Below are 13,375 nucleotides of genomic sequence, written 5' to 3' on the forward strand. Positions count from 1 at the left end.
GCAGATGCTTAGCCAACTGAGCCACCCAGGCGCCCCTATTATTTCTTTTTTTTTGTGGTGGGAATAATTAAGATCTAGTCTGGTAGCAACTCTGAAGTTTATAATACTTTATTGCTGTCTATAATCACTGTACTGTTCATTAAATCTCCAGAGCTTCTGTATCTATTGGTAGCAAGTTAGTACTTTTTTTCTTTTTTTTTTTTAAAGATTTATTTATTTGAGACAGTGAGTGCGTGAGAACTGGGGTAAAGGGCAGAGGGAGAGAGAAACCCAGGCAGTCTCTGCACTGAGTGCAGAGCCTGATGTGGGGCTCGATCTCATGACCCTGAGATCATGACCTGAGCAGAAAGCAAGAGTCTGACACTTAACCAACTGAGCCACCCAGGCGCCCTACAAGTTAATTTTTTAAACAACCTCTCAGTGGTTTCCCCACTCTCCAGCCCCTTATAATCATCATTCTATTGTCTGATTTTTAAGTTTGGCTTTTTAGATTCCATATATAAGTGATGACATACAGCATTTGTCGGACATGCACACAGGGTCCATCCGAGTTGTTGCAATTGGCAGGATTTCCTTTTTTCTCATGGCTGAGTAATACTGCATTGCATGTACATGCACTAACTTCTTAATTCATCCATCAATGGACACTTAAAGTGTTGTGATATTTTGGCTATTAAGAAAAATGCTGCCATAAACATGGAAGTGTGTGTATGTATTCGAGAAAATTATTTCCTTTCCTTTGGATATATACCCGGAATTGGGATTGTTGGATCATATGGCAATTCTGTTCTTAGTTTTGAGGAACCTCCATACTATTTTCCACAGTGGCTGCATCAATTTGCCCCTCCACTAACAGTGTGTGAGGGTTCCCTGAAATTGACATTCTCACCAGCACTTCCTATTTTTTATGTTCTCGATACTAGGTATTCTAACAGGTGTGAGGTGATAGCTCTATAGGGTTTGGATTTGCATTTCCCTGATGGTGAGTGATGCTGAACGTCTGTCCATATACCTGTTGGCCATTAGTGTGTCGTCTTTGGAAAAATGTATATACAGGTTCCTGCCTGTGGGTTGTTTTTTTTTTTTCCAGATTACGTTATTGTTGTTAAAGAGTTGTATGATGTCTTTAACTTCAATATCCGATACATAATTGGCAATGATTTTCTGCTACTTGGGAGGTTGCTTTATTTTGTTGGTTTCCTCTACTGTGTAGAAGCTTTTTAGTTCAATGTCTTCCCACTTGTTGATTTTTGCTTTTGTTGTGCTTTGGTATCCTATTCAAAAAAAAAAAATCATTGTCCAAATGTCAAGGAGTTTTTTTTTTTTTTTCCCTAAGAGTTTTAGTGTATCAGGTCTTAGACTTAAGTCTTTAATCCCCTTAAAGTTTATTTTTGTCAGTGGTGTAAGATAGGGGTCCAATTTTAATTGTGTGTGGTCATCCAGTTTTCACAACACCATTTGTTGAAGAGATGATACTTTTCCCATTGAGTGTTCTTGGCTCCCCTGTCAAATATTTGTTGACCATATATGTGGGGGTTTATTGCTGGACCCTGAATTCTGTTCCATTGGTCTATGTGTCTGTTTTTATGCCAGTACCATATTGTTTTGATTACCAGAGCTCCGTAGTATAGCTTGAAATCATGAAGTGTGATGCCTCTGACTTGAATTTTCTTAAAATAGCTTTGGCTGTTCAGAGTCCTTTATGGCTCCATACATATTCTAGGATTATTCTATTTTGGTGAAAAATGCTACTGGAATTCTCATAGGGATTGCGTTGAATCTATGGATGGTTTTGGCTAGTATGGACGTTTTAAGAATATTCATTTTTTTTTTTAATTTTTTATTATGTTAATCCCCATACATTACATCATTAGTTTTAGATATAGTGTTCCATGATTCATTGTTTGTGCATAACACCCAGTGCTCCATGCAGAACGTGCCCTCCTCAATACCTATCACCAGGCTAACCCATCCTCCCACCCCTCTCCCCTCTAGAACCCTCAGTTTGTTTTTCAGAGTCCATCGTCTCTCATGGTTCTTCTCCCCCTCCGATTTCCCCCCCTTCATTCTTCCCCTCCTGCTACATTCTTCTTCTTCTTTTTTTCTTTCTTAACATATATTGCATTATTTGTTTCAGAGGTACAGATCTGAGATTCAACAGTCTTGCACAATTCACAGCGCTTACCAGAACACATACCCTCCCCAGTGTCCATCACCCAGTCACCCCATCCCTCCCACCCCACCCCCCACTCCAGCAACCCTCAGTTTGTTTCCTGAGATTAAGAATTCCTCATATCAGTGAGGTCATATGATACATGTCTTTCTCTGTTTGACTTATTTCGCTCAGCATAATACCCTCCAGTTCCATACACGTCGTTGCAAATGGAAAGATCTCATTCCTTTTGATGGCCGCATAATATTCCATTGTGTATATATACCACCTCTTCTTTATCCATTCATCTGTTGATGGACATCTTGGCTCTTTCCACAGTTTGGCTACTGTGGACATTGCTGCTATAAACATTGGGGTGCACGTACCCTTTCGGGTCCCTACTTTTGTATCTTTGGGGTAAATACCCAGGAGTGCAATTGCTGGATCGTATGGTAGCTCTATTTTCAACTTTTTGAGGAACCTCCATACTGTTTTCCAGAGTGGCTGCACCAGCTTGCATTCCCACCAACAGTGTAGGAGGGTTCCCCTTTCTCCGCATCCCCGCCAACATCTGTCATTTCCTGACTTGTTAATTTTAGCCATTCTGACTGGTGTGAGGTGGTATCTCATTGAGGTTTTGATTTGGATTTCCCTGATGCCGAGCGATATTGAACACTTTTTCATGTGTCTGTTGGCCGTTTGGATGTCTTCTTTGGAAAAATGTCTGTTCATGTCTTCTGCCCATTTCTTGATTGGATTCTTTGTTCTTTGGGTGTTGAGTTTGATGAGTTCTTTATAGATTTTGGATACTAGCCCTTTATCTGATATGTCATTTGCAAATATCTTCTCCCATTCTGTCAGTTGTCTTTTGGTTTTGTTGACTGTTTCCTTTGCTTTGCAAAAGCTTTTTATCTTGATGAAGTCCCAATAGTTCATTTTTGCCCTTGCTTCCCTTGCCTTTGGCGATGTTTCTAGGAAGAAGTTGCTGCGGCTGAGGTCGAAGAGGTTGCTGCCTGTGTTCTCCTTTAGGATTTTGATGGACTCCTGTCTCACATTGAGGTCTTTCAACCATTTGGAGTCTATTTTGTGTGTGTGGTGTAAGGAAATGGTCCAGTTTCATTCTTCTGCATGTGGCTGTCCAATTTTCCCAACACCATTTGTTGAAGAGACTGTCTTTTTTCCATTGGACATTCTTTCCTGCTTTGTCAAAGATTAGTTGACCATAGAGTTGAGGGTCCATTTCTGGGCTCTCTATTCTGTTCCATTGATCTGTGTGTCTGTTTTTGTGCCAGTACCATACTGTCTTGATGATGACAGCTTTGTAGTAGAGCTGGAAGTCCGGAATTGTGATGCCGCCAGCTTTGCTTTTCTTTTTCAACATTCCTCTGGCTATGCGGGGTCTTTTCTGGTTCCATACAAATTTTAGGATTATTTGTTCCGTTTCTTTGAAGAGAGTGGATGGTATTTTGATGGGGATTGCATTGAATGTGTAGATTGCTCTAGGTAGGATTGACATCTTCACAATATTTGTTCTTCCAATCCATGAGCATGGAATGTTTTTCCATTTCTTTGTGTCTTCCTCAATTTCTTTCATGAGTATTTTATAGTTTTCTGAGTACAGATCCTTTGCCTCTTTGGTTAGATTTATTCCTAGGTATCTTATGGTTTTGGGTGCAATTGTAAATGGGATCGACTCCTTAATTTCTCTTTCTTCTGACTTGTTGTTGGTGTATAGGAATGCCACTGACTTCTGTGCATTGATTTTATATCCTGCCACTTGACTGAATTCCTGTATGAGTTCTAGCAGTTTTGGGGTGGAGTCTTTGGGATTTTCCACATAAAGTATCATATCATCTGCAAAGAGTGAGAGTTTGACTTCTTCTTTGCCAATTTGGATGCCTTTGATTTCTTTTTGTTGTCTGATTGCTGTGGCTAGGACTTCCAATACTATGTTGAATAGCAGTGGTGATAGTGGACATCCCTGCCGTGTTCCTGACCTTAGGGGGAAAGCTCTCAGTTTTTCCCCATTGAGAATGATATTCGCTGTAGGTTTTTCATAGATGGCTTTTATGATATTGAGGTATGTACCCTCTATCCCTATACTCTGAAGAGTTTTGATCAAGAAAGGATGCTGTACTTTGTCAAATGCTTCTTCTGCATCTATTGAGAGGATCATATGATTCTTGTTCTTTCTTTTGTTAATGTATTGTATCACGTTGATTGATTTGCGGATGTTGAACCAACCTTGCAGCCCAGGGATAAATCCCACTTGGTCGTGGTGAATAATCCTTTTAATGTACTGTTGGATCCTATTGGCTAGTATTTTGGTGAGAATTTTTGCATCCATGTTCATCAGGGATATTGGTCTGTAATTCTCCTTTTTGATGGGGTCTTTGTCTGGTTTTGGGATCAAGGTAATGCTGGCCTCATAAAATGAGTGTGGAAGTTTTCCTTCCATTTCTATTTTTTGGAACAGTTTCAGAAGGATAGGTATTAATTCTTCTTTAAATGTTTGGTAGAATTCCCCTGGGAAGCCATCTGGCCCTGGGCTTTTGTGTTTTGGGAGATTTTTGATGACTGCTTCTATTTCCTTAGTGGTTATAGGTCTGTTCAGGTTTTCTATTTCTTCCTGGTTCAGTTTTGGTAGTTGATACATCTCTAGGAATGCATCCATTACTTCCAGGTTATCTAATTTGCTGGCATAGAGTTGCTCATAATATGTTCTTATAATTGTTTGTATTTCTTTGGTGTTGGTTGTGATTTCTCCTCTTTCATTCATGATTTTGTTGATTTGGGTCATTTCTCTTTTCTTTTTGATAAGTCTGGCCAGGGGCTTATCAACCTTGTTAATTCTTTCCAAGAACCAGCTCCTAGATTCGTTGATCTGTTCTACTGTTCTTTTGGTTTCTATTTCATTGATTTCTGCTCTGATCTTTATTATTTCTCTTCTCCTGCTGGATTTAGGCTTTATTTGCTGTTCTTTCTCCAGCTCCTTTAGGTGTAGGGTTAGGTTGTGTACTTGAGACCTTTCTTGTTTCTTGAGAAAGGCTTGTATTGCTATATACTTTCCTCTTAGGACTGCCTTTGCTGTATCCCAAAGATTTTGAATAGTTGTGTTTTCATTTTCATTGGTTTCCATGAATTTTTTTAGTTCTTCTTTAATTTCCTGGTTGACCCATTCATTCTTTAGTAGGATGCTCTTTAGCCTCCATGTATTTGATTCTTTCCGACTTTCCTCTTGTGATTGAGTTCTAGTTTCAAAGCATTGTGGTCTGAAAATAGGCAGGGGATGATCCCAATCTTCTGGTCCCGGTTGAGACCTGATTTATGACCTAGGATGTGATCTATTCTGGAGAATGTTCCATGGGCACTAGAGAAGAACGTGTATTCCATTGCTTTGGGATGGAATGTTCTGTGAAGTCCATTTGGTCCAGTGTGTCACTTAAAGTCTTTATTTCCTTGTTGATCTTTTGCTTAGACGATCTGTCCATTTCAGTGAGGGGGGTGTTAAAGTCCCCCACTATTATTGTATTGTTGTCAATGTGTTTCTTTGCTTTTGTTATTAATTGGCTTATATAATGGCTGCTCCCATGTTAGGGGCATAGATATTTACAATTGTTAGATCTTCTTGTTGGATAGACCCATTAAGTAGGATATAGTGTCCTTCCTCATCTCTTATTACAGTCTTTGGTTTAAAATCTAATTTGTCTGATATAAGGATTGCCACCCCAGCTTTCTTTTGATGTCCATTAGCATGGTAAATGTTTTCCACCCCCTCACTTTCAATCTGGGGGTGTCTTTGGTTCTAAAATGAGTCTCTTGCAGACAGCATATCGATGGGTCTTGTTTTTTAATCCAATCTGATAGCCTGTGTCTTTTGATTGGGGCATTTAGCCCATTTACATTCAGGGTAACTATTGAAAGATAGGAATTCAGTGCCATTGTATTGCCTGTAAAGTGACTGTTACTGTATATTGTTTGTGTTCCTTTCTGGTCTATGTTACTTTTAGGCTCTCTCTTTGCTTAGAGGACCCCTTTCAAGATTTCTTGTAGGGCTGGTTTCGTGTTTGCAAATTCCTTTAGTTTTTGTTTGTCCTGGAAGCTTTTTATCTCTCCTTCAATTTTCAATGACAGCCTAGCTGGATATAGGATTCTTGGCTGCATATTTTTCTCATTTAATGCTCTGAATATGTCCTGCCAGTCCTTTCTGTCCTGCCAGGTCTCTGTGGGATAAGTCTGTTGCCAACCTAATGTTTCTACCATTGTAGGTTACATATCTCTTCTCCCGAGCTGCTTTCAGGATTTTCTCTTTGTCTCTGAGACTTGTAAGTTTTACTATTAGATGTCGGGGTGTTGACCTATTTTTACTGATTTTGAGAGGGGTTCTCTGTGCTTCCTGGATTTTGATGCCTGTTTCCTTCCCCAAATTAGGGAAGTTCTCTGCTATAATTTGCTCCATTTTACCTTCTGCCCCTCTCTCTCTTTCTTCTTCTGGGATCCCAATTATTCTAATGTTGTTTCGTCTTATGGTATCGTTTATCTCTCAAATTCTGCCCTCGTGATCCAGTAGTTGTTTATCTCTCTTTTTCTCAGCTTTTTTATTTTCCATCATTTGGTCTTCTATCTCACTGATTCTTTCTTCTGCCTCATTTATCCTAGCAGTTAGCGCCCCCATATTTGATTGCACCTCATTAATAGCCTTTTTGATTTCTACTTGGTTCGATTTTAGTTCTTTTACTTCTCCAGAAAGGGTTTCTCTAATAACTTCCATGCTTTTTTCAAGCCCAGCTAGTATCTTTAAAGTGATGATTCTGAACTCTAGATCTGACATCGTACTAATGTCCGTATTGAGTAGGTCCCTGGCAGTCGGTACTACCTCTTGTTCTTTTTGTTGAGGTGATTTTTTCCATCTTGTCATTTTGTGCAGAGGAGAATAGATTAATGAGAGAACAAAATGCTAGCAGGGTAACAACGTCCCCAGAAAATATACTCTAAACAAATCAGAAAAGACCTGAAGCAGTGGGAAAAGAAAGGGAAAGAGAGAAAAAAGAAAAAGAAAGAAAAAAAGAAAAAGATAAAGATAAAAACAAACAAAAGCAGAACAAAACAAAACAAAAACAGAATGTGATCAAATATGATCAGGCTGGTTTATAGATCAGTGCCACACACTAGATTTTGGGTGTATTTTGGTCTGTTAAAAGAACGTCCCTCCCAAAATTTTAAAGAAAAACTTATATATGTACAAAAATAAGGGTTGATATGATGAAGGGATGGAATACGACTGTAAAGATGGAAATTATAAAAAATTTTAAAAAAGGATTTGGTAAGTTTGAAAAAAGAAAGAAGAGGATTAAAAAAAAAGAAAGAAAAAAGGGAGAGAATGTGATCAGGCAGGGGAGTAGAAAAAAACCATACACTAGAGATTTAGAGTATATTTTGATCTGTTAGAAGAAACTATCTCAAGATTTTAAAGAGAGAACAACTTATATATATATATGCCAAAAATATGGGTAACTACTATGAAGGGATAGAATATGACTTTAAAAATGAAAAATAAAAATTTTTTTTTAAAAAAGGGATTGATAAGATGTTGGTTGAAAAAGGGAAAAAGAAAAATTCAAAAAAAAAAAAAAGTTAAAAAAAATAATTAACTTTGAAAGACTAAAGAATCATGGTAAAAAAGCCATGAATTCTATGTGCAGTATTCCCCTAGCGCTGGAGTTCTGCCGTTCTCATTGATCGGTAAACTTGGTCTTGGCTGGCTGTTCTCGCTGATCTTCTGGGGGAGGGGCCTGTTGCCGTGGTTCCCAAATGTCTTTGCCGGAGGCAAAATTGCCCTGCCCTTGCCGGTCCGGGCTAAGTAATCTGCTCGGGTTTGCTCTCGGGAGCTTTTGTTCCCTGCAAGCTTTCTGTACAGCTTTGGAGGCGGAGAGTGAAAATGGCGGCCTCCCAGTCTCCGCCCCGGCGGAGCCGAGAACTCGGGGTCCCGCTCCTCAGTGAGCCCCCAGAGAAAAGCCGTCAGTCACTCCCATCTCCCCGGTCTCCGGCCGCACTCCGCGCTCACCCGGCCTGTGACCGTGCCTTTCTATCTGGCACCCGACCCCGGGTGGAGTCTCCAAACCCAGCAGATCCCCGCGGTGCGCTCCCGCACCTCTCCTCCCGGGGGAAGAAGGTGAGTCTCCCCGGATCTGCCGCTTGTTGGGTCCCTGCTGGAGGAGCAGTGGCCCGACTGTGCCGTGGATCACGGTTTATGGCAACCCCGAGCTGAGAGCCCGCGCCTGGGCTCCCTCTCTGCAGCCGGCTTCCCTGCTCCGATCCCTGGGAGCTCTGCCGCACTCAGGCACCCCCAGTCTTTCTGTGACCCCGAGGGTCCTGAGACCACACTGTCCCGCGAGGGTTCCACCCCCCACTTCGCCACCAGAGTGACGTCCCTCAGCGGAGCAGACTTCTAAAAGTTCTGATTTTGTGCTCCGTGGCTCTATCACTTGCCAGAAGCGGCCGACGGAGGCCCCCTCCCCCGCCGTCTATCCTCCCGAATATGGCCTCGGATTCACTTCTCCGCACGTCCTACCTTCCAGAAAGTGGTCGCTTTTCTGTTCAGAGAGTTGTTGCTATTCTTTTCTTCGATCTCCTGTTGAGTTTGTAGGTGTTCAGATTGGTTTGATCCCCATCCAGCTGAATTCCTGAGAGGAGACGAAATCCAGGTCTCCTACTCCTCCGCCATCTTGCTCCGCCCCCTTAAGAATATTCATTCTTATGAGCACAGCATATCTTTACATTTCTATCTTAAGTTTCTATCATCATGATCTTAGAGTTGTTATTGTATAGATTTTATACTTCCTTAGATTTATTACTAAATATGTTACTGTTTTTGATACTATTGCAAATGGGATCGTTTTATTTATTTTGCAGGTGTTTTATTGTTAGTGTGTAGAAAAACACATGATACCTGTATGTGGATTTTTATATCCTGTAATTCTACTGAATTTATTACTTTCAACAGTTTTTTGGTTGAGTCTTAAGGATTTCCTATATATAAAATGATAGCATCTGAAAATACTGACCATTTTACTTTTTCAATTTGGATGACCTTTGTTTGTCTTGCCTAATTGCTCTATCTAGGACTTCCAGTACTATTTTGAAAAAGTGAGAGTGGGCACTCTTGTCTTTTCTCTGATCTTAAAAGTTTTGAATTTTTAGACATTGAATATAAAGATATCAAGTTAGATGTGGGCTGGTTATATATGGCCTTAATTATGTTGAAGTGCAGTCTTACTATACCCAGTATAGAATTGGGGATTTTAACCATAAAAAAAGACTGTATATTTTATCAAATGCTTTTTCTATTTATATGGAGAGAGTCATGATTTTTATAATTCTTAATATCATGTATCACATTTATTGATTTGCATATATTGAACCATCCTTATATCTCAGGGATAGCAGGTGGATAACTTTTGGAAAAGTACTTAATTTAGTGGCACCAACTTCTAAAACTCAGAATAAAGTAAGGAAATGAAGATTTTTGTGCTTTTCAGTGAGTTTGATGGATACAAGTAATCTATATCATTTTAAATGGACTCTTCATGTACCTGATCGCCCCTGTTGCTTTTCACCTCGATGAACAAAATTGCTAAACATCCAGAGCACTAATTGAGGCTGAGTTTAGATGCAGTCCCAAATTCTTTTTTTTTTTTTTTTAAGATTTTATTTATTTATTTGAGAGAGAGAGAGAGAGCATGAGAAGGGGGAGGGCCAAAGGGAGAGGCAGACTCCCCACCTAGCAGGGAGCCCAATGTGGGATTCGATTCTGGGACTCCAGGATCATGACCTGAGCAGAAGGCAGTCGCTTAACAAACTGAGCCACTCAGGTGCTCGCAGTCCCAAATTCTTAACACAGTTCTCTGGACAACCACTACCCATCAGGGAAAGTAGGCAAGTGATGGGATGCCTATATACCATCCTGAATGTTGGATGAGAATGACTTTGGAATAATACATTTTTGCTTTTTGCTTTTCACCTTGAATGACTGGATGACCTACCTACTTGGCTATAGGAGATGGGTAACTATTTGATTTTCTTATTAATGGAACTAAGAATCCACTCCCATTTCACTGACCTTGAGGAATTTGCGAATCATGCATTACTGCACTAATTATTCAGGGAGAAGTAAAATTCTAAGACAAACATTTGGGCTAGAAGTTTCAGATGAAGAGAACCAAGTCCCGACTTCTTGGGAACTTAGAGCTCTTTTGTAGTACCTAATTAGCAGACCATTTATTATAAATAAAAGAATGTAGTTGACAAAGTCTCTGTTCTTTGGAACACAGTGGCCAACCACACATAAGGAAAGGAGGTATTTCTTCAGTTATGATAAAATATTGCCTTACGTTTATAGGTGATTTGGTACTTCTGTGATATTCCATGAACGAGTGCACAGCCTCCCCCACCCCTTGAATGCCATGTGGACTACTAACAACTTTAAGTTGTATTTTTATAGTTGTGTTTTTTCACAATGCAACTTAGCTTCTGTTCTACTCACTTGCTCTGCTATTTTGTTTCCACTGCAGTATGTTCTTAAATCTCTGGGAATGTGGAAGAGAATTCTGTGCTGTCTGTGAACGCAGATGGACTTCGTTTCCCTGTTTGAAGAACATAGGAAGGATAGGCAGTGAGCTATAATTAATGAACGTTACAAAGGAAATAGTTAATTTACTTTCAGGACAGTATCTTCTCTTAAAAATAAGTTTACTCACCGGGAATCTTTTGATCGTGATTAAATTAGGAAACCCAACATAGATCTCTAAAGAAGAAACATGCTGTAATTTGTCAAAAGCTAGAATTTTACATGTTTACTCAAGTGGCTTTTTAACAGACTGTAGTTCCATTTGTAGGATTTGTGAAAGAAATTACAGGGATTTCTAAATGATATTGTTTACAGGAATGAAATGTCATGCAGGGCCATTTCCTAGTACATTAAGCTGAACCAAAGGACAATTTAAATTTTCCAAATGATACTACTTAGTGATTTACTAACTCTAGTCTTTGAATTGAATCTGAATATCCTATGGCAAATTGCTGGCTGCTAGTCTTTCTGATAGGACACTTAATTATATGGTTCATGTCTTTTAAGATTTAATCTCCATAATCAACTCAATGAATATTTCCCCCAGGATGGTCTTCATGTAAAAAGTGTATAAGAATTCTATTTTTCAATTTCTTTTTTTTTATATTGGCTAATGATTGTTTCCTACATGACAGTTTATTGGGGGCAGAAGGAATAGAATGAGTGCCATTGGGTATGATGGGATATGCCAATCATTAAATTCTAAGGAAAGACCAGCAGTGTTGTGTGATGGTAACCCTAATACGGCATATTTAAGAGTAAGTATGTTTATGCAAAATACTGTCCAGTAATCTTCATATGACTTAAAGGTTTCAATTTAAACTTATTTCACTCCTCAAAGAGAATGCCAGGGTAACTGACATCATCAAATTAGTATAATTGTGACTTCATGCTAATCCAGCAATTACTCTCGGAATTCGGTTTTCAACACTGAACGTTTAAATTTCTGTTAGCAGATAGAATTGAAAAATACAGTGATTAATACAAGTTGTCATTTCAGGAATTTGAACTGAAGAATTCTGTATTTGTTTTTTGTGGTGTTCAGCTGCTTTTAACTTAAAAAATGGTTATATCTAAATGAAAGTGAAGTATTGCTACTTAAAAATTAAGTTTTGACAAAGTTCTTAGGACTCTTGACATTTGTAGCTATTGATGCTTGACTTCTGGGGGTGAAGGGCACATTGATAAGAGGAAAGAGGAATAAAGTGAATTAGAAGTTACTGTTTACTGGAGGCCAAGGTTGCTTATTTCTTTGCTTCTTAAAGAGGACATAACCCGATGTTGTGACTATCACAAGTTGTTAATACATTTCTTCAAAAGACTAAAGACTAAATGACGGTAATCTGAGACTTGGTTCTAACAAGCTGGTACTCTGTTATCTTCACTTTCTGTATGTCCCAAATGGGCATCATAATACACTCTTCTAGCTCATGATTGTTTTTTTGAACTCCCAGTGAAACCATATGGAACAATCTTCAGTAACATAATAAGCTAATTGTACTAGACAAATGGAAGTTGGGTGTCCTTTTCATTACATGTCTTTTTTAGATAAGAATCCTAACATCTGACTGAAAGAACAAAACCTAAAAACTTTGGTGACTCATACCACCTCATTATCCCTTTTAAAAGATTCAAAGGGAAAGGTTTTTTAAGAGGATGGGGACAGTTACTGAACTAGTCCCGTGTGTGTGTGTGTTTTCCCTGCAAAAATTCACATTGGGTTTTTTCGGTTACCTGGTTAATTTGTCTCTGTCTCTCTATATTATATACATAATACATATATATTTGATATATAATTATACATTTAATATATATTTATATAAATCATATTTATATATAATGTATATTTACAAGCAATGCTTTTGAATCATCATTTTTCATTTTCTAGTTTGAAATATTCAAAAGAAAGCATCAATTTATGATGATCTAGTGACTCATTAAGCCCATTTTTGCTTTTTGGTTTTAATCAAAAGAAAATGTACTTCAATCAATAATTGTAAATTAAATCACATCCTGGCCTAAGTTATTAAGGCCATGGAAGGATGGAACAAAGTCCTGGTGAATCAGTTCCCTTATAAAAATCTTGACAATTGCCTCATGATCCTGATCCCAATCAGATTGTATACTCCTTTCTATCCTCGAGGCAGATCCGAACTGAAATTGAGACTTTATTACCTAAACCTACTCATTTTGATTTTCTGTATGGGGAGGAAGAAAGGAGAGGAAGCAAGAGCAATAGATAGAAGGCTTTCTGCCTGTCACCTTTTACTCCGTTACACCTTTTACACCTTTTACTTACGCATCAAAGAGAAAGGAAAGCAATGAGGAAGTGAAGCTTTGGATGACAGGGAGCAGCCTCCACAGAGTGGTCACAGCACCTCAGTCCATCACACAGCATGTAGAAACACTCAGTCCCTGGGCAAGCCACAAGTTGGAGGTCACCCATCTGGAAGATTAACAGAAAGCTACCTGTGCCTGAGACGGTGCCATCTGCCTGGGAGGATCATGGGGGTGGGATGCAAACGTAAAGGCGTTCTTGCACACGTCTTGAACACAAGGCTGGAGAAAGCCCAGACTTCAGGAACTTCTGCCCATAA

Source organism: Halichoerus grypus, chromosome 12 (assembly GCF_964656455.1).
Source record: "Halichoerus grypus chromosome 12, mHalGry1.hap1.1, whole genome shotgun sequence".
Classification (NCBI taxonomy): domain Eukaryota; kingdom Metazoa; phylum Chordata; class Mammalia; order Carnivora; family Phocidae; genus Halichoerus; species Halichoerus grypus.